Raw genomic sequence first — 22,747 nt, forward strand, 5'->3', positions numbered from 1 at the left:
TCTGAAAAAGAATAGATATTTTTATTGACATCATCTATCAATGACAGTTAAAGTGTAGCCTAAGGGAAGCTGGTGGTGAGTGCTTCTGACCCTGAAGACTTCAATCATCTAAAGTTTGGACTCTGCCTACTTCCCAAGGCCCTTAATGAACATATGTGTAGCTGTAGCTTAAAAAATTCCCCAGTTTGGGTTTCGGGGAGACACTGATTTTGAAAAAGCCCTGGTGTTCTCCTTACATGAATGGGACTCTTCCTACTGCTAAAACATGTCTGTCACACCCAGAGGATGGTATACCGTCTGATCGGGAAGAGTTTGGAAAAGGCATCTCATCTCCTCATCTCCTGGTGCTCGGGTTCACCCCTCCAGCGTCTTTACTAACAGTCTCCCCACTTGGAGATGTCAGCACTGTCAACATCCTGTTGCGTACAGTTTGGAATTTGTCCAGAGGATGAAGCGGAAGGATGAGGAACAATGAGAGACAAGTCCTAGGTGTTCAGACAGGCACATGTCACTCTAATTTCCAATCAGGAAGACGAATTGACCAAAGGCTAGGGTTGCCCATGGAAACAGTATAGGGCTTGAGGAAATCCCGCTGCTTTGTGGCCAGTTCCCATAAACACGAGTTGAACAATGGAACTCAGGGGCAGTAAAATTCACAAAACTGCAGAGTTGAAAATATCCATCACTGAAAAATGTCTTGAGGAAAGTCAGAGAAAAGGACTTGTAAGCAAGGGAGAATGGCAGGAAAGGGATTTGAGGAGGTAGAAAGGACTCGCCATTAAGCACAAGAAAAGGAGCTGAACATTGCCAACATTGCAGTTGGCCAAAAAGGGTGTATGCGTTCTTTTCTGTATATATTCAAGAAAAGGGCATACACTTTTTTAGCCAACCAAACAGGTGGGCACTGGAAGTCAATACCACAAAAGATATCACTTCGCATCAGTCAGAAGAGCCATCCTCATAAAGCGTAAACAACAGAAATGCAGGACAGGGCAATGAGAAGAGGGAGCCCTGTGAGACTTATAGTGGAAATGTATATTGCCAACGGCCATTCTGGAGAAGTGTATTGTGTTTACTAAAGCATCTAAAAAATGAGCTACAGAGCATAGGGCACTTGCACTCATGGGCGTATATCTTGGGAAAAACAAAAATCGAGAGGACACAGGCACCCCAATGTTTACCCCCTCTCTGTTTAAAAGATCCTCGACTAGGATATAACTTAAATGTCTCTGGAGGGAAAAAATGGATAGAGATGTGGTACTTAGGTAGAGTGGAATATTATTCAGCCTGGAAATCAATGAAATATGGCCAGTTGTAACAACTCCGGAGGAGTTACGTATGATCATTCTAAGTGACAGAATTCAAAAAGAAAAAGACACATATCATAAGATATCACTTAAAGGTGGAATCCAAAATGGCTACACATGAAATAAATTACAAAACAAAAACATAGTCAAATATGTAGAAAACACGCATAAGGCTGCTAAACGGGAAAGGTGGGGAGGGGTGAGGCATCATCCAGGAGGTTGAAATTAGCAAAGATACCATTCCAAATACCAAACTGATAATCAACAAGGCCTACACGGTAGCTAAAAGAACTGCACTCAGCACACTCAAGTCACCGGAAAAGAATATATACGACTGGTAAGAATCTGAAAAAGAATTTATTGATGTCTCTCTGTACGTGAATCAAGTGGATGTACAGCAGCAAGAAACAGAGCTTTGAAAATCAGCTGTAACCAATATAGTAATAAATTGAAAAAAATAAACGACAGAGAGACAGAGAAAACCTCTTACAACTTTTCCTCAGGGACGGTGATGCAACATGGATTGAACACATCTAGACCCACAGCAGGATGAGACATAAGGCTGGAAACTGTTTGCGCTAAGAGAAATGTGAGGTTGGGTGAGGAAATGCACACCCTTTAAAGTAATACTACCTGGTACCCATTCAATGGGTCCCAAATCTGCAGGTTCAAGGGATCTTCCTACAGCTAAAACATGCATGGAAAACCCAGAGGACTGTACACCATGTGATCGGGAGATGTGTCTAAAATGCACCTCATTTATCCTCTCCTGGTGCTCCTGTTCACCATTCCAGCCACGCTACTTAGAATCTCCCCACTTGGAGAATCAGCACATTTAAACTTCTGTTTCACACATTTTGCAAATTGTGAGGAGGATGAACGGGAAGAGGGGGAACCAATGAGAGAAGAGTTGTAGGGGTTTGGACGGGCACATATCACTCTAATTTCCCATTAAGAATAAGAATTAAAGGAAGGCTCAGCCTGCCTCGCCGGAGCCAAAATAGGGCCTGAAGCAATCCTGCGGGTTTGAGGCCAGCTCACAAAAGAGCAACTTAAAAAATGGAGCTCAGGGTCACTGCAATTCACAAACCTGCAGAGTTATAAATGAAAACTAACGTCCAAAAATATGTTGAGGTAAGACAAAGAAGAGGATCTGAATGCAAGACAGAATTGCAAGAAACAGATTTCAAGAGATAGATTGGACTCGTCTTTAACGCACATGAAAAGCGGCAGAATTTCGACAATGATGCAGTTGGCCCAAAAGGGCGTATGCGTTTTTTCCTGATTATATCCAGGAAAAAACGCATACACACTTTATGGGCAACGAAGCAAGCAAGCAATGCAAATGTGCACAACAAAGAAGTCTCACTTCCCACCGGTCAAAAGGGCCATCCTAAAAAATTGTAAAAACCAGAAATGCAGGACAGGCCATGGAGAACAGGGAGCCTTTATACGCTGATGGGCAGTGTGTGAACTGCCGAGAGCCACTCTGGAGAAGTGTATGGTGGTTCCTAAATCATCTAAAAAACAGAGCTACAGAGCATAGGACCCTTCCAATCATGGGAGTATATCTAGGGAAGTCTAAAAATCAACAAGACACAAGCACACCACAGTTTAGGGCTACTCTGTTTACAAGAACCTCAACTTCAGTACACCTTAAATATCCCAGGAAAGAGAACAATGGATAAAGAAGATGTGGTACTTATGTACAATGGAATATCTCTTCACCATGAAATCAATGTAATAAGGCTAGTAGAAGGATAAAGAGTGGATTTAGGTCCGATAATACTACTTGAAATAAGTCAAACAGAAAAAGAAACATATCATAAGATATCACTTATAGAGGGAGGGTAAATATGGCTGCACAAGAAATGAATTACAGAACAGAACAGTGTCTCACATTTAGAAAACACACTTATGTCAGCTTAAGGGGAAAGGAGAGGTGGGGTGATGCATAAAACCAGAGTTTGAAATTAGCACAGATACCGTTCAATAAACCAAATAGGTATTAGACAAGATCTACACCTTGCTCAATGAACAGGCCTCAACACACCCTATACACCGCAGAGAAATATATCTGAGGAATAAGAATCTTAAAACCCATGTATTGATATATCTCCATAAGGGAATCAAGTGTGTGCAGAGCGGCACAAACACAGCAGTGAAAAGGAGCTAAACCCCATTATAGAAATAAATTTTAAAAACAAAACGCTGAAACAATGAAAGAGAGAAAAATTCTTACAAAATTCGCTCAGGGGCTGTGATGCAACCTGGATTGACCACATATAAACCCACAGCTGGATAAGACATAAGGCTGGACACTTGGGGCTGACAGGATTGGTGAGCTTTGGTGAGCAACTGCCGAAAGTTTAATGCAATACTTCATGCTACTCATTCCAAGGGTCCCAACACTCCAGGTTGAAGGGAATCTTCCTACAGCTAAACCATGCTTGGGAAACCCAGCGACTGGTATACCATATGATCGGGAAAGGTTTCTAAAACGCACCTCATTTTTCCTCTCCTGGGGCTCCGGATCGACATTCCAGCCGCTTTACTAACAACATCCCCACATGGAGTCAATGCCTTTAAGTTCTGGTATCGCACAGTCTGCAGTTAGTGCAGAGGATGAATGGGAATAGGGGGAACCAGTGAGAAACTAGCTGTAGCGGTTTCAATGGGCACATGTCACTCTAATATCACATCAGTAAGAAGAATTAACCAAAGGCACAGCAAGGTGCCCCAGAAGAAAAATAGGGCTTCAAGGAATCCTGTGGTTATGGGGCAAGACCACAAAAATAAGAGCTAAAAAATGGAGCTAAGGGCCACTGCAATTCAAAACCCTGCAGAGTTATAAAGGCCAACTATTTTTAAAAAATATATTGAGGTAAGGCTATGAAGAGGCATTGAAAGCAAGGCAGAATGCAGGAAACCGATTTCAGGAGGTAGACTGGAATTGCATTGAAAGCATATGAAGAGAGTGAGAAACTCGACAATGATGCACTTGGCCAAAAAGGGCGTATGTGTTTTTTCCTGAATATATTCAGGAAAAAACGCATACGCACTTTTTGGCCAACCAAGCAAGCTTGCAAAGGAAATCTGCACTACAATGAAGTCTCAATTCCACCTGGTCAAAAGGGCCATCTGAAAAAAGTGTAAAATCCAGAAAGGCAGGACAGGCCATGGAGAACTGGGAGGCTTCTTATGCTGATGGGCGAGATGTAAATTGCCAACAGACACTCGGGAGAAGTGTATGGTGTTTCCTGAAACATCTAAAAAACAAAGCAACAGAGCCTAGGGCACTTCCACTTATGGTCCTATAGCTTAGGGAAATTAATATCAAAAAGACACAGCAACCCCAAAATTTGGGACGGCTCTTTTTACAGGAATCTCTTCTACGGCACAAGTTAAATATCCCAGAGAGCAAATAATGGATAAAGAAGTTGCGGTACTTATGTACAACAGAATACCACTCAGCAATGAAATCTATGTCACCAGGCCCGTACCAGCATAATGAGTGGATTGAGGCACGATGATTCTAAGTGAAATAAGTCACACAGAAAAAGAAACTTCATAAGGTATCACTAATACACAGAATGTGAACTTGGCTACACATGAACTGAATTACAAAACAGAACAGGGTCTCAAGTTTAGAAAACCAACTTATGCCTGCTTAAGGGGGAAGGTGAGTTGGGGTGCTGCATAAAAGCAGAGTTTGAAATTAGCACAGATACCGTTCCATAAGCGAAATATGTAATAGACAAGAGCTACCCCTTGCTCAACGAAATGGATTCAACAATGAGGTATCACCTCACACCTGGTAGAATAGGCATCATTGAAAATCTACAAACAAAAAATGCTGGAAAGGGTGTGGAGAAAAGGAACCCTCTTCCACTATTGTTGGGAATATAAATTGATACAGTCATTATGGAGAACAATATCGAATTTCTTAAGAAACTAACAATAGAATTACCATATGATACAGCAATCCCAGTACTGGACATATACCCAGACAAAACCATAAATCAAAAAGAGTCATTCACCGCAATGTTCATTGCATCACTATTTACAATATCGAGGTAATGGAAGCAACCTAAATGCCCACAGACAGACGAATGCATAAAGCTGTGGTACATATATAAAATGGAATATTACTAAGCCATGAAAAGGAATGAAATTGGGTCATTTGTAGAGACGTCGATGGATCTAGAGACTGTCATACAGAGTGAAGTAAGTCAGAAAGAGAAAAACAAATCTTGTATATTCATGCATATATGTGGAACCTAGAAAAACTGTACAGGTTAACCATTTTGCAAGGCATAAATAGAGCAACAGATGTAGACAACAAACGTATGGACAACAAGGGGGGAAAGCTGTTGGGGGGGTGGTGGTGGGAGGAGTTGAGAGACTGGGATTGGCATGTATACATTTATATGTATAAAATAGATAACCAATAAGAACCTGCTGTATAAAAATATAAAATAAAATTCAAAATTAAAAAGAAATAAAATTTAAAAAATAAAACAGAAAAAACAATTATTCCCTGCACATACATGTATTTATATGAATAAATTATTTCCATGCTTATATCTGTAAATACAAAAAAGAGGAATAAAATCTACCTTGAACCAAAAACGAAAAAGAGAAAAAAAACACAGAACCCACCAGTTACACAGAGGAAAACCGTATCAGGGCACTTGCTCCAGTTGTAAACAATTCTGAAGTTGGTCAGTGGTGGGGAATCGTCTCCCATTCAGCCAGCAGCCCCCACGCAACAAGCGTCCTCATTGCAAAGCTGGGGCACCGTGCCGAGGCATCTGTGAGTAAACGTGAGCTGAGCCCCAGGCCAGTTGCTGCTGAACTATTCCCACCCGTCCCAGGTAAAACACCTGAATATATACAAGGACTTGAAAGCCTAGAGGAAGGGCCATAGAGCCACACGAGTGACAGCATGCCGGCCGACTTGGTGCCTGCAGGCCAGCCAGGATGGTCCTGGCCCTGGGTGCTCTTCTGGAAGATTTCCATTTCCCTGCCTGAGATACCCGTCCTGTCCCTGCCCCCACTGCTTTTTTCCTTCCTCACCTCTGCCCAGGGAGAAATTCCAGCAGCAGGTATGGGTGACACACCCTCTTCTTTAGCAGGTGGCAGCCTGGCAACTGCTGCAGAAAGTCCAGCAGAGCCCCACTCACACTGGGCCACCCACAAAGCCGTGGCCTCTCACTCCCTCCCACCAGCCCAGCCCCGAGACTGCTGACAGGGCAGAGAAAATGGCGTCAGGCACGGCTGCAGGGGCTCTTGCTGCCTGGAGTGGTATTTATATTGATCTCAACCCAGGCACACCTGGGGAGGGCTGGCCGGCACGGTAAGGCTGCCCAGGTCAGCCAATCATCACCCCTCAGGGGCTCACAGTTGCAGAAAATGGAACTTGCTGAACCGGCCAGGTCCAAGGAACAGGTGTGGGCTCCTGAGAGTCAGGATAGACAAGGGGCTGCAGCTTTGGCTTGTTTTCTAATCATTTTATCTGGCCCATGAGTGGGAGACAACTTCAAGAAAACCCTCTCCTAATGAGAGGAACCCAGGAGTCAGGGAGAGGAGGGGTGGGTGGTGGTTGGAGACAGAGGCCTGGTGCCCCGGGTGCAGTGGAAGTCTCTGGAAGACCAGGTGGAGGGAGGCCTCACGGAGTGATGCCCAGGGTCACAGACCTGTCGCAGCTGCTGTTTGTTAGTTCAAGTCCTGCTCTGAGGTGCTCTGTGTCAGCTCTGAGCGACAGGTGAGCTGGGGGTGCTCTGCAATGAGGGCTATGTGCACGGTTCCTGTGTGCCCAGCCCTGCCACGGTACCTGCAAGGGTAGCTCTGTATCCTGGGAGGGGCCTGACCACGAGAGCCCCGTGGGCTGGGGTGGGGGTGGGGTACCTGCCCAGGTGAGCTCCATATTCTGGGATTGGTCTGACCATGAGAGCCCCATGGGCTGCTGGGGACCTGGTAAAGGATGTCAGGACAGTCAGTGAAGCCACCGAGGATATACCTCCAGTTGCTCCTAATTCCTACACCCTGCTGGTCATTCTACCAACCACCAGGACATGGTATTCTGTATTAGTCTTCAATGATGCCTTCTTTTGTATTCCATTAGTCCCAGAGTCACAAGAAATTTTGGCTTGTGAGTGGCAGGACTCAACATACAACTAAAACAATACTTCCGGGCCGTCTGGCCCCAAGGGTGCAAAAATTCCCACACCATCTTTGGGGAAAGCTTAGCTAAAGACCTAAAAGTTCTACCTCTGGAAAAGGAAACCCTCCTTCAATATGCAGACGACATTCTGATCACCAGCCCTACTAAGGAGGCCTCTGAACTACCAAGCCAATAAAGGATAGAAGTTGTCCAAGAAAAAGCTCAAATATCACAGACTGCGGTGACCTGCCTGGGCTTCATTCTCACAGAAGGTCAGAGAAGCCCATCCCAGGAAAGGGAAGAAACCATTTTCAGCCTTACCCCTTTCTAAAACTAGAAGACAGCTTAGGGGTTCCTGGGGAGGCCAGGGTTTGCTGCTTCTGGATCCCTAGCTACAGTCTACTAGCTGGGCCTCTATATGAAACACTGAAAGGAAAAGATGATGATCCTTTTGAATAGAATCCAGAAGTGGCCTTTCAAGAATGGAAAGAGCAGTCAATTCAGACCCTTGCCCTGGAACTCCCTAATTTAGCTAAACCCTTTGACCTTTACATTCCCGGTGAAAGGTGAATCGCCATTGGAGAATTAGTGCAAAAACTGGGACCACTTGAAATGGAACAATGCAAGAATGCCATCCAGGTAGGATAAACTACGGTCACTAAGGGGCTTGGCCCACTGCCACATCTGGCCAAGATACTGGCGGTATCTAAAAACCTGGAAATCAGCAGCCCAAAAGGCCACCTCCCTCCTAAGGGAAAAGGACCCCACGTGGTGATCCTAACCACCAACCATGCCCTGAAGTTGCAGGGTTCGCTCCGTGGGCACACCGACCTCGAGTGAGGAGGCCCTCCAACTCCAACATCCAGAGAGATAACCGGGGGCAAAAGGGCACCATGACGACTCGTGTGAACATCACTTGACCTGGAGTTTCTCTCATAAAACAACAAGAGTGTGTCCCAAAAGAGTAGACTACTGCTTGCAGGACTTACTGCACCCAGAGGGGAGCTAATAATCTTGGCGGGGGAACAGTATACCACACTGTCACCATAGAAAAGCCTACAGACACTGTGATGATGGTGGCCAATAAGACCGGCTGGACTCCTGTTTACTTCAAAAGGCTGTTGACTCAGTAGCCATCATGGTCCTTGATCACCACTGACCCTGGACTGTCTGGGAGTTGAGCGGGCAGGGCTCTGACACCTGGTGCTGTTTGTACGTTAATTCAGGGGCCTAATTGAAGAAAGCACAGACTACTGGTCAGAGCATCTAGGCTGGCAGAGACGGTCAGCCTAAGGTGGCCGAACAAATGTGGGGCGGGGTGAAACCGGTCCCCACAGCGTCTCTGCACATCTCTTTCCTGGACCCTTAAAGGTCATTAGAATCTATAACGCTTCCAATGCTGGTGCTCAGGTGGACGAGCAGGGAAGCAGGGGTCCTGGGGACAATCAACGTCACCGGGAGGCTGCTGGGGAGAAGCTCTGACCCTCGCCCCAGGGTATGAGGGCTCCCAACTCAGCACTCAGCAGTTACAGAAGAAGGGTCTGCACCCTCAGCACTCCAAGAATGAGGAAAGGGACAAAAGGCAGAGGAGGGGTTTGTCCCCAGCAAAGCCCATTAAAAATCCCTGGGAGATAAAAATAGAATCTGGGCAATAAAGTCAAGTCTAACCTTTTTTATCCTTTGTGCTTTGTCTAATTTCACGTGCTCCTAGGGTCCCGCATGCAGAGGTTCCACACCCGGCACTTCAGACCAGATTTCCTAGTGCAGAATGGCTGGGTCGACACCTCAGCTCCTGGGGCCCAGTGCAGACTCCACGATATAGAGCCTGAGCTACAGCCAACCCGGCCCTCGAGAGCTCCGCCGCCTCCCTCCCTCCCACTGACTCTGACAAGATCTCTACACAGCAGCCCAGCCCACAGCCCACGGGGTAGTGCATGCTCTCACCTCTCCATTCTCTGATCAAAATATAAAGTTTCCTTTGCTTGTGAACCAAACTCAGTCTCGATCTGTTGGCCCCAATGACACTGGGCAGGGGGACACTTGTTGGGGTCCACTCTGGAGGATCAGTAACAGAAATTGAGACTATTGTAACCTCAATGAACAGATGTGTGAGCCAAACTGTAGTTAACATAGAACAGTGTATAAGGCTCGGGTAAAATAAGATGTTTTTAACACTTCCATTTGATATTTCCATCACTTTTTATAAGCAAGTTCAGTGAAAAGGTTTGTCTTATTTGTCAGGTCAATATTAGAGAAACGAAGTGATTTCTTTCCAAGGATGTACATCTAATAATCTTGGTTAAACCTTCAATCTTGTTTTAAATGCTTTTCCATTGAAAATGATACCTCTCTTTCAGCTCCCCCATTTCTGAGAAGTATAAAATCTTATAATTTATTATTACCAAAGGGGAAAGGTGGGAGGAGGGATAAATTAACAGTTTGGAATGAACACATACACACTGCTATGTATAAAATAGATCATCAACAAGGAACTACTGTATAGCACAGGGAACTACACTCAACATTTTGCAATAACCTATAAGGGGAAATAATCTGAAAAAGAATAGATATTTTTATTGACATCATCTATCAATGACAGTTAAAGTGTAGCCTAAGGGAAGCTGGTGGTGAGTGCTTCTGACCCTGAAGACTTCAATCATCTAAAGTTTGGACTCTGCCTACTTCCCAAGGCCCTTAATGAACATATGTGTAGCCGTAGCTTAAAAACTTCCCCAGTTTGGGTTTCGGGGAGACACTGATTTTGAAAAAGCCCTGGTGTTCTCCTTACATGAATGGGACTCTTCCTACTGCTAAAACATGTCTGTCACACCCAGAGGATGGTATACCGTCTGATCGGGAAGAGTTTGGAAAAGGCATCTCATCTCCTCATCTCCTGGTGCTCGGGTTCACCCCTCCAGCGTCTTTACTAACAGTCTCCCCACTTGGAGATGTCAGCACTGTCAACATCCTGTTGCGTACAGTTTGGAATTTGTCCAGAGGATGAAGCGGAAGGATGAGGAACAATGAGAGACAAGTCCTAGGTGTTCAGACAGGCACATGTCACTCTAATTTCCAATCAGGAAGACGAATTGACCAAAGGCTAGGGTTGCCCATGGAAACAGTATAGGGCTTGAGGAAATCCCGCTGCTTTGTGGCCAGTTCCCATAAACACGAGTTGAACAATGGAACTCAGGGGCAGTAAAATTCACAAAACTGCAGAGTTGAAAATATCCATCACTGAAAAATGTCTTGAGGAAAGTCAGAGAAAAGGACTTGTAAGCAAGGGAGAATGGCAGGAAAGGGATTTGAGGAGGTAGAAAGGACTCGCCATTAAGCACAAGAAAAGGAGCTGAACATTGCCAACATTGCAGTTGGCCAAAAAGGGTGTATGCGTTCTTTTCTGTATATATTCAAGAAAAGGGCATACACTTTTTTAGCCAACCAAACAGGTGGGCACTGGAAGTCAATACCACAAAAGATATCACTTCGCATCAGTCAGAAGAGCCATCCTCATAAAGCGTAAACAACAGAAATGCAGGACAGGGCAACGAGAAGAGGGAGCCCTGTGAGACTTATAGTGGAAATGTATATTGCCAACGGCCATTCTGGAGAAGTGTATTGTGTTTACTAAAGCATCTAAAAAATGAGCTACAGAGCATAGGGCACTTGCACTCATGGGCGTATATCTTGGGAAAAACAAAAATCGAGAGGACACAGGCACCCCAATGTTTACCCCCTCTCTGTTTAAAAGATCCTCGACTAGGATATAACTTAAATGTCTCTGGAGGGAAAAAATGGATAGAGATGTGGTACTTAGGTAGAGTGGAATATTATTCAGCCTGGAAATCAATGAAATATGGCCAGTTGTAACAACTCCGGAGGAGTTACATATGATCATTCTAAGTGACAGAATTCAAAAAGAAAAAGACACATATCATAAGATATCACTTAAAGGTGGAATCCAAAATGGCTACACATGAAATAAATTACAAAACAAAAACATAGTCAAATATGTAGAAAACACGCATAAGGCTGCTAAACGGGAAAGGTGGGGAGGGGTGAGGCATCATCCAGGAGGTTGAAATTAGCAAAGATACCATTCCAAATACCAAACTGATAATCAACAAGGCCTACACGGTAGCTAAAAGAACTGCACTCAGCACACTCAAGTCACCGGAAAAGAATATATACGACTGGTAAGAATCTGAAAAAGAATTTATTGATGTCTCTCTGTACGTGAATCAAGTGGATGTACAGCAGCAAGAAACAGAGCTTTGAAAATCAGCTGTAACCAATATAGTAATAAATTGAAAAAAATAAACGACAGAGAGACAGAGAAAACCTCTTACAACTTTTCCTCAGGGACGGTGATGCAACATGGATTGAACACATCTAGACCCACAGCAGGATGAGACATAAGGCTGGAAACTGTTTGCGCTAAGAGAAATGTGAGGTTGGGTGAGGAAATGCACACCCTTTAAAGTAATACTACCTGGTACCCATTCAATGGGTCCCAAATCTGCAGGTTCAAGGGATCTTCCTACAGCTAAAACATGCATGGAAAACCCAGAGGACTGTACACCATGTGATCGGGAGATGTGTCTAAAATGCACCTCATTTATCCTCTCCTGGTGCTCCTGTTCACCATTCCAGCCACGCTACTTAGAATCTCCCCACTTGGAGAATCAGCACATTTAAACTTCTGTTTCACACATTTTGCAAATTGTGAGGAGGATGAACGGGAAGAGGGGGAACCAATGAGAGAAGAGTTGTAGGGGTTTGGACGGGCACATATCACTCTAATTTCCCATTAAGAATAAGAATTAAAGAAAGTCTCAGCCTGCCTCACCGGAGCCAAAATAGGGCCTGAAGCAATCCTGCGGGTTTGAGGCCAGCTCACAAAAGAGCAACTTAAAAAATGGAGCTCAGGGTCACTGCAATTCACAAACCTGCAGAGTTATAAATGAAAACTAACGTCCAAAAATATGTTGAGGTAAGGCAAAGAAGAGGATCTGAATGCAAGACAGAATTGCAAGAAACAGATTTCAAGAGATAGATTGGACTCGTCTTTAACGCACATGAAAAGCGGCAGAATTTCGACAATGATGCAGTTGGCCCAAAAGGGCGTATGCGTTTTTTCCTGATTATATCCAGGAAAAAACGCATACGCACTTTATGGGCAACGAAGCAAGCAAGCAATGCAAATGTGCACAACAAAGAAGTCTCACTTCCCACCGGTCAAAAGGGCCATCCTAAAAAATTGTAAAAACCAGAAATGCAGGACAGGCCATGGAGAACAGGGAGCCTTTATACGCTGATGGGCAGTGTGTGAACTGCCGAGAGCCACTCTGGAGAAGTGTATGGTGGTTCCTAAATCATCTAAAAAACAGAGCTACAGAGCATAGGACCCTTCCAATCATGGGAGTATATCTAGGGAAGTCTAAAAATCAACAAGACACAAGCACACCACAGTTTAGGGCTACTCTGTTTACAAGAACCTCAACTTCAGTACACCTTAAATATCCCAGGAAAGAGAACAATGGATAAAGAAGATGTGGTACTTATGTACAATGGAATATCTCTTCACCATGAAATCAATGTAATAAGGCTAGTAGAAGGATAAAGAGTGGATTTAGGTCCGATAATACTACTTGAAATAAGTCAAACAGAAAAAGAAACATATCATAAGATATCACTTATAGAGGGAGGGTAAATATGGCTGCACAAGAAATGAATTACAGAACAGAACAGTGTCTCACATTTAGAAAACACACTTATGTCAGCTTAAGGGGAAAGGAGAGGTGGGGTGATGCATAAAACCAGAGTTTGAAATTAGCACAGATACCGTTCAATAAACCAAATAGGTATTAGACAAGATCTACACCTTGCTCAATGAACAGGCCTCAACACACCCTATACACCGCAGAGAAATATATCTGAGGAATAAGAATCTTAAAACCCATGTATTGATATATCTCCATAAGGGAATCAAGTGTGTGCAGAGCGGCACAAACACAGCAGTGAAAAGGAGCTAAACCCCATTATAGAAATAAATTTTAAAAACAAAACGCTGAAACAATGAAAGAGAGAAAAATTCTTACAAAATTCGCTCAGGGGCTGTGATGCAACCTGGATTGACCACATATAAACCCACAGCTGGATAAGACATAAGGCTGGACACTTGGGGCTGACAGGATTGGTGAGCTTTGGTGAGCAACTGCCGAAAGTTTAATGCAATACTTCATGCTACTCATTCCAAGGGTCCCAACACTCCAGGTTGAAGGGAATCTTCCTACAGCTAAACCATGCTTGGGAAACCCAGCGACTGGTATACCATATGATCGGGAAAGGTTTCTAAAACGCACCTCATTTTTCCTCTCCTGGGGCTCCGGATCGACATTCCAGCCGCTTTACTAACAACATCCCCACATGGAGTCAATGCCTTTAAGTTCTGGTATCGCACAGTCTGCAGTTAGTGCAGAGGATGAATGGGAATAGGGGGAACCAGTGAGAAACTAGCTGTAGCGGTTTCAATGGGCACATGTCACTCTAATATCACATCAGTAAGAAGAATTAACCAAAGGCACAGCAAGGTGCCCCAGAAGAAAAATAGGGCTTCAAGGAATCCTGTGGTTATGGGGCAAGACCACAAAAATAAGAGCTAAAAAATGGAGCTAAGGGCCACTGCAATTCAAAACCCTGCAGAGTTATAAAGGCCAACTATTTTTAAAAAATATATTGAGGTAAGGCTATGAAGAGGCATTGAAAGCAAGGCAGAATGCAGGAAACCGATTTCAGGAGGTAGACTGGAATTGCATTGAAAGCATATGAAGAGAGTCAGAAACTCGACAATGATGCACTTGGCCAAAAAGGGCGTATGTGTTTTTTCCTGAATATATTCAGGAAAAAACGCATACGCACTTTTTGGCCAACCAAGCAAGCTTGCAAAGGAAATCTGCACTACAATGAAGTCTCACTTCCCCCCGGTCAAAAGGGCCATCTGAAAAAAGTGTAAAATCCAGAAAGGCAGGACAGGCCATGGAGAACTGGGAGCCTTGTTATGCTGATGGGCGGGATGTAAATTGCCAACAACCACTCGGGAGAAGTGTATGGTGTTTCCTGAAACATCTAAAAAACAAAGCAACAGAGCCTAGGGCACTTCCACTTATGGTCCTATAGCTTAGGGAAATTAAAATCAAAAAGACACAGCCACCCCAAAGTTTGGAACGGCTCTGTTTACAAGAACCTCGTTTACAGTACAAGTTCAACATCGCAGAAAGTGAAAAATGGATAAAGAAGTTGTGGTATTCACTTACAAAGCAATATCACTCAGCAATGAAATCTGTGTCATCAGGCCCTTAGCAGCACAATGAGTGGATTCAGGTATGATGATTCTAACTGAAATAAGTCACATAGAAAAAGAAACATCATAAGATATCAGTAATACACGGAATGGAAACTTGACTACACAGGAACTGAATTACAGAACAGAACAGGGTCTCAAATTTAGAAAACCAACTTATGCTTGCTTAAGGGTAAAGGTGAGTTGGGGTGCTGCATAAAACCAGAGATTGAAATGAGCACAGATAAAGTTCCTTAAGCCAAATATGGAATAGACAAGAGCTACTCCTTGCTCAACGAAATGGACTCAACACCGCATATTAAACGCCTAAGAATGTACCTGACTAGTAAGTATCTTAAAACCTATGGATTGCTATGTCTCCGAAAGAGAATCAAGCATGTGTACAGGGGCATAAACGCAGCAGTGATAGGATTGGAGAGGTTCGGTGAGCAAATGAAGACCCTTTGAAGTCATATTGCATGGTACCCATTCCACGGGTTTCAACTACCCAGGTTTAAGGTATTCTTCCTTCAGCTAAAACATGCATGTGGAACCTAGAGTATGATCAACCATGTGATCGGGAGACGTGTTCAAATATGTCTCAGTTTTCGTACCCTGGTACTCGGGTGCAACATTCCAGACGCTTTACTAACACTCTCCTGACTTGGACAGTCAGTCCCTTTTACCTCCAGTTTGGCCCAGTTTGCAATTTCTGCGGAAGATGAACAGGAATAGCGAGAACCAATGAGACACTAGCTGGAGGTGTCTGGACGGGCAAATTTAACTCTCATTTCTCACCAGGAAGAGGAATTAACCAAAGGCTCAGCGTGCCGTGCCAGAACCAGATTAGGGCCTGAAGCCATCCTGCGGTGTTGCGGCCAGCTCACAAGAAAGCGAGTTGAAGAAAGGAGCTCAGGGGCACTGTAATTCACAAACCTGCAGAGTTATAAATGACAGCTATCGTCCAAAAATATACTGAAGTAAGGCTGCCAAGAGGACTTGAAAGCGGGGCAGAATTGCAGGAAACCGATTTCAGGAGGTAGACTGGAATTGCATTGAAAGCATAGGAAAAGAGGCAGAACGTCCACAATGATGCACTTGGCCAAAAAGGGCGTATGCGTTTTTTCCTGAATATATTCAGGAAAAAACGCATACGCCCTTTTTGGCCAACCAAGCAAACTTGCAAAGGAAATCTGCACTACAATGAAGTCTCACTTCCCCCGGTCAAAAGGGCCATCTGAAAAAAGTGTAAAATCCAGAAAGGGAGGACAGGCCATGGAGAACTGGGAGCCTTGTTATGCTGATGGGCAGGATGTAAATTGCCAACAACCACTGGGGAGAAGTGTATGGTGATTTCCTGAAACATCTAAAAAACAAAGCAACAGAGCCTAGGGCACTTCCACTTATGGTCCTATAGCTTAGGGAAATTAAAATCAAAAACACACAGCCACCCCAAAGTTTGGGACGCCTCTGTTTACAAGAACCTCGTTTACCGTACAAGTTCAATATCACAGAAAGTGAAAAATGGATAAAGAAGTTGTGGTATTTACTTACAAAGCAATATCACTCAGCAATGAAATCTGTGTCATCAGGCCCTTAGCAGCACAATGAGTGGATTCAGGTATGATGATTCTAACTGAAATAAGTCACACAGAAAAAGAAACATCATAAGATATCAGTAATACACGGAATGGAAACTTGGCTACACAGGAACTGAATTAGAGAACAGAACAGGGTCTCAAATTTAGAAAAACAACTTATGCTTGCTTAAGGGTAAAGGTGAGTTGGGGTGCTGCATAAAACCAGAGATTGAAATGAGCACAGATAAAGTTCCTTAAGCCAAATATGGAATAGACAAGAGCTACTCCTTGCTCAACGAAATGGACTCAACACCGCATATTAAACGCCTAAGAATGTACCTGACTAGTAAGTATCTTAAAACCTATGGATTGCTATGTCTCCGAAAGAGAATCAAGCATGTGTACAGGGGCATAAACGCAGCAGTGATAGGATTAGAGAGGTTCGGTGAGCAAATGAAGACCCTTTGAAGTCATATTGCATGGTACACATTACACGGGTCTCAACTCTCCAGGTTTAAGGTATTCTTCCTTCTGCTAAAACATGCATGTGGAACCCAGAGTATGATCAACCATGTGATCGGGAGACGTGTTCAAATATGTCTCAGTTTTCGTACCCTGGTACTCGGGTGCAACATTCCAGACGCTTTACTAACACTCTCCCGACTTGGAGAGTCAGTCCCTTTTACCTCCTGTTTGGCCCAGTTTGCAATTTCTGCGGAAGATGAACAGGAATAGCGAGAACCAATCAGAGGCTAGCTGGAGGTGTCTGGACGGGCAAATTTAACTCTCATTTCCCACCAGGAAGAGGAAATAACCAAAGGCTCAGTGTGCCGTGCCAGAACCACATTAGGGCCTGAAGCCATCCTGCGGTGTTGCGGCCAGCTCAAAAGAAAGCGAGTTGAAGAAAGGAGCTCAGGGGCACTGTAATTCACAAACCTGCAGAGTTATAAATGACAGCTATCGTCCAAAAATAGACTGAAGTAAGGCTGCCAAGAGGACTTGAAAGCGGGGCAGAATTGCAGGAAACCGATTTCAGGAGGTAGACTGGAATTGCATTGAAAGCATAGGAAAAGAGGCAGAACGTCCACAATGATGCACTTGGCCAAAAAGGGCGTATGCGTTTTTTCCTGAATATATTCAGGAAAAAACGCATACGCCCTTTTTGGCCAACCAAGCAAACTTGCAAAGGAAATCTGCACTACAATGAAGTCTCACTTAACCCAGTCAAAAGGGCCATCTGAAAAAAGTGTAAAATCCAGAAAGGCAGGACAGGCCATGGAGAACTGGGAGCCTTGTTATGCTGATGGGCGGGATGTAAATTGCCAACAGACACTCGGGAGAAGTGTATGGTGTTTCCTGAAACATCTAAAAAACAAAGCAACAGAGCCTAGTGCACTGCCACTTATAGTCCTATAGCTTAGGGAAATTAAAATCAAAAAGACACAGCCACCCCAAAGTTTGGGACGCCTCTGTTTACAAGAACCTCGTTTACCGTACAAGTTCAACATCGCAGAAAGTGAAAAATGGATAAAGAAGTTGTGGTATTTACTTAAAAAGCAATATCACTCAGCAATGAAATCTATGTCATCAGGCCCTTAGCAGCACAATGAGTGGATTCAGGTATGATGATTCTAACTGAAATAAGTCACACAGAAAAAGAAACATCATAAGATATCAGTAATACACGGAATGGAAACTTGGCTACACAGGAACTGAATTCCAAAACAGAACAGGGTCTCAAATTTAGAAAACCAACTTATGCTTGCTTAAGGGTAAAGGTGAGTTGGGGTGCTGCATAAAACCAGAGATTGAAATGAGCACAGATAAAGTTCCTTAAGCCAAATATGGAATAGACAAGAGCTACTCCTTGCTCAACGAAATGGACTCAATACTGCATATTAAACGCCTAAGAATGTACCTGACTAGTAAGTATCTTAAAACCTATGGATTGCTATGTCTCCGAAAGAGAATCAAGCATGTGTACAGGGGCATAAACGCAGCAGTGATAGGATTGGAGAGGTTCGTGAGCAAATGAAGACCCTTTGAAGTCATATTGCATGGTACCCATTCCACGGGTTTCAAATACCCAGGTTTAAGGTATTCTTCCTTCAGCTAAAACATGCATGTGGAACCTAGAGTATGATCAACCTTGTGATCTGGAGACGTGTTCAAATATGTCTCAGTTTTCCTCCCCTGGTACTCGGGTGCAACATTCCTGACGCTTTACTAACACTCTCCCGACTTGGAGAGTCAGTCCCTTTAACCTCCTGTTTGCCCCAGTTTGCAATTTCTGCAGAAGATGAACAGGAATAGCGAGAACCAATGAGAGGCTAGCTGGAGGTGTCTGGACGGGCAAATTTAACTCTCATTTCCCACCAGGAAGAGGAATTAACCAAAGACTCAGCATGCCGTGCCGGAACCAGATTAGGGCCTGAAGCCATCCTGCGGTGTTGCGGCCAGCTCACAAGAAAGCGAGTTGAAGAAAGGAGCTCAGGGGCACTGTAATTCACAAACCTGCAGAGTTATAAATGACAGCTATCGTCCAAAAATAGACTGAAGTAAGGCTGCCAAGAGGACTTGAAAGCGGGGCAGAATTGCAGGAAACCGATTTCAGGAGGTAGACTGGAATTGCATTGAAAGCATAGGAAAAGAGGCAGAACGTCCACAATGATGCACTTGGCCAAAAAGGGCGTATGCGTTTTTTCCTGAATATATTCAGGAAAAAACGCATACGCCCTTTTTGGCCAACCAAGCAAGCTTGCAAAGGAAATCTGCACTACAATGAAGTCTCACTTCCCCCCGGTCAAAAGGGCCATCTGAAAACAGTGTAAAATCCAGAAAGGCAGGACAGGCCATGGAGAACTGGGAGCCTTGTTATGCTGAAGGGCGGGATGTAAATTGCCAACAACCACTCGGGAGAAGTGTATGGTGTTTCCTGAAACATCTAAAAAACAAAGCAACAGAGCCTAGGGCACTTCCACTTATGGTCCTATAGCTTAGGGAATTTAAAATCAAAAAGACACAGCCACCCCAAAGTTTGGAACGGCTCTGTTTACAAGAACCTCGTTTACAGTACAAGTTCAACATCGCAGAAAGTGAAAAATGGATAAAAAAGTTGTGGTATTTACTTACAAAACAATATCACTCAGCAATGAAATCTGTGTCATCAGGCCCTTAGCAGCACAATGAGTGGATTCAGGTATGATGATTCTAACTGAAATAAGTCACACAGAAAAAGAAACATCATAAGGTATCAGTAATACACAGAATGTAAACTTGGCTACACAGGAACTGAATTACAGAACAGAACAGGGTCTCAAATTTAGAAAACCAACTTATGCTTGCTTAAGGGTAAAGGTGAGTTGGGGTGCTGCATAAAACCAGAGATTGAAATGAGCACAGATAAAGTTCCTTAAGTCAAATATGGAATAGACAAGAGCTACTCCTTGCTCAACGAAATGGACTCAACACCGCATATTAAACGCCTAAGAATGTACCTGACTAGTAAGTATCTTAAAACCTATGGATTGCTATGTCTCCGAAAGGGAATCAAGCATGTGTAAAGGGGCATAAACGCAGCAGTGATAGGATTGGAGAGGTTCGGTGAGCAAATGAAGACCCTTTGAAGTCATATTGCATGGTACCCATTCCACGGGTTTCAACTACCCAGGTTTAAGGTATTCTTCCTTCAGCTAAAACATGCATGTGGAACCTAGAGTATGATCAACCATGTGATCGGGAGACGTGTTCAAATAGGTCTCAGTTTTTGTACCCTGGTACTCGGGTGCAACATTCCAGACGCTTTACTAACACTCTCCCGACTTGGAGAGTCAGTCCCTTTAACCTCCTGTTTGGCCCAGTTTGCAATTTCTGCGGAAGATGAACAGGAATAGCGAGAACCAAGGAGAGACTAGCTGGAGGTGTCTGGACGGGCAAATTTAACTCTCATTTCCCACCAGGAAGAGGAATTAACCAAAGGCTCAGCGTGCCGTGCCGGAACCAGATTAGGGCCTGAAGCCATGCTGCGGTGTTTCGGCCAGCTCACAAGAAAGCGAGTTGAAGAAAGGAGCTCAGGGGCACTGTAATTCACAAACCTGCAGAGTTATAAATGACAGCTATCGTCCAAAAATATACTGAAGTAAGGCTGCCAAGAGGACTTGAAAGCGGGACAGAATTGCAGGAAACCGATTTCAGGAGGTAGACTGGAATTGCATTGAAAGCATAGGAAAAGAGGCAGAACGTCCACAATGATGCACTTGGCCAAAAAGGGCGTATGCGTTTTTTCCTGAATATATTCAGGAAAAAACGCATACGCCCTTTTTGGCCAACCAAGCAAGCTTGCAAAGGAAATCTGCACTACAATGAAGTCTCACTTCCCCCCGGTCAAAAGGGCCATCTGAAAAAAGTGTAAAATCCAGACAGGCAGGACAGGCCATGGAGAACTGGGAGCCTTGTTATGCTGATGGGCGGAATGTAAATTGCCAACAGACACTCGGGAGAAGTGTATGGTGTTTCCTGAAACATCTAAAAAACAAAGCAACAGAGCCTAGGGCACTGCCACTTATGGTCCTATAGCTTAGGGAATTTAAAATCAAAAAGACACAGCCACCCCAAAGTTTGGAACGGCTCTGTTTACAAGAACCTCATTTACAGTACAAGTTCAACATCGCAGAAAGTGAAAAATGGATAAAAAAGTTGTGGTATTTACTTACAAAGCAATATCACTCAGCAATGAAATCTGTGTCATCAGGCCCTTAGCAGCACAATGAGTGGATTCAGATATGATGATTCTAACTGAAATAAGTCACACAGAAAAAGAAACATCATAAGATATCAGTAATACACGGAATGTAAACTTGGCTACACAGGAACTGAATTACAGAACAGAACAGGGTCTCAAATTTAGAAAACCAACTTATGCTTGCTTAAGGGGAAAGGTGAGTTGGGGTGCTGCATAAAACCAGAGATTGAAATGAGCACAGATAAAGTTCCTGAAGCCAAATATGGAATAGACAAGAGCTACTCCTTGCTCAATGAAATGGACTCAACACCGCATATTAAACGCCTAAGAATGTACCTGACTAGTAAGTATCTTAAAACCTATGGATTGCTATGTCTCTGAAAGAGAGTCAAGCATGTGTAAAGGGGCATAAACGCAGCAGTGATAGGATTGGAGAGGTTCGGTGAGCAAATGAAGACCCTTTGAAGTCATATTGCATGGTACCCATTCCACGGGTTTCAACTACCCAGGTTTAAGGTTTTCTTCCTTCAGCTAAAACATGCATGTGGAACCTAGAGTATGATCAACCATGTGATCGGGAGACGTGTTCAAATAGGTCTCAGTTTTCGTACCCTGGTACTCGGGTGCAACATTCCAGACGCTTTACTAACACTCTCCCGACTTGGAGAGTCAGTCCCTTTAACCTCCTGTTTGGCCCAGTTTGCAATTTCTGCGGAAGATGAACAGGAATAGCGAGAACCAAGGAGAGACTAGCTGGAGGTGTCTGGACGGGCAAATTTAACTCTCATTTCCCACCAGGAAGAGGAATTAACCAAAGGCTCAGCGTGCCGTGCCGGAACCAGATTAGGGCCTGAAGCCATGCTGCGGTGTTTCGGCCAGCTCACAAGAAAGCGAGTTGAAGAAAGGAGCTCAGGGGCACTGTAATTCACAAACCTGCAGAGTTATAAATGACAGCTATCGTCCAAAAATATACTGAAGTAAGGCTGCCAAGAGGACTTGAAAGTGGGGCAGAATTGCAGGAAACCGATTTCAGGAGGTAGACAGGAATTGCATTGAAAGCACAGGAAAAGAGGCAGAACGTCCACAATGATGCACTTGGCCAAAAAGGGCGTATGCGTTTTTTCCTGAATATATTCAGGAAAAAACGCATACGCCCTTTTTGGCCAACCAAGCAAGCTTGCAAAGGAAATCTGCACTACAATGAAGTCTCACTTCCCCCCGGTCAAAAGGGCCATCTGAAAAAAGTGTAAAATCCAGACAGGCAGGACAGGCCATGGAGAACTGGGAGCCTTGTTATGCTGATGGGCGGGATGTAAATTGCCAACAACCACTTGGGAGAAGTGTATGGTGTTTCCTGAAACATCTAAAAAACAAAGCAACAGAGCCTAGGGCACTTCCACTTATGGTCCGATAGCTTAGGGAATTTAAAATCAAAAAGACACAGCCACCCCAAAGTTTGGAACGGCTCTGTTTACAAGAACCTCATTTACAGTACAAGTTCAACATCGCAGAAAGTGAAAAATGGATAAAAAAGTTGTGGTATTTACTTACAAAGCAATATCACTCAGCAATGAAATCTGTGTCATCAGGCCCTTAGCAGCACAATGAGTG

At 44.0% G+C, this 22,747-nt stretch overlaps 1 long non-coding RNA gene across 8 annotated transcripts in view; it reads right to left on the reverse strand.

Annotated features, from left to right (window-relative positions):
• LOC307185420 overlaps nucleotides 1-22,747 on the reverse strand; it is a 1,105,689-nt gene that overhangs the window by 539,735 nt on the left and 543,207 nt on the right. For 3 of the 8 annotated variants that reach the window (XR_013828058.1, XR_013828059.1, XR_013828060.1), the window contains exon 2: nucleotides 17,945-18,030. The exons of the other annotated variants lie outside the window; for them this stretch is intronic. This is a non-coding gene — a long non-coding RNA (uncharacterized lncRNA). The remainder of the gene's footprint in view (nucleotides 1-17,944; nucleotides 18,031-22,747) is intronic. 8 annotated transcript variants of the gene reach the window in all.

This window comes from Stenella coeruleoalba (genome assembly GCF_951394435.1).
Source record: "Stenella coeruleoalba genome assembly, chromosome: 4".
Taxonomy (NCBI): Eukaryota; Metazoa; Chordata; class Mammalia; order Artiodactyla; family Delphinidae; genus Stenella; species Stenella coeruleoalba.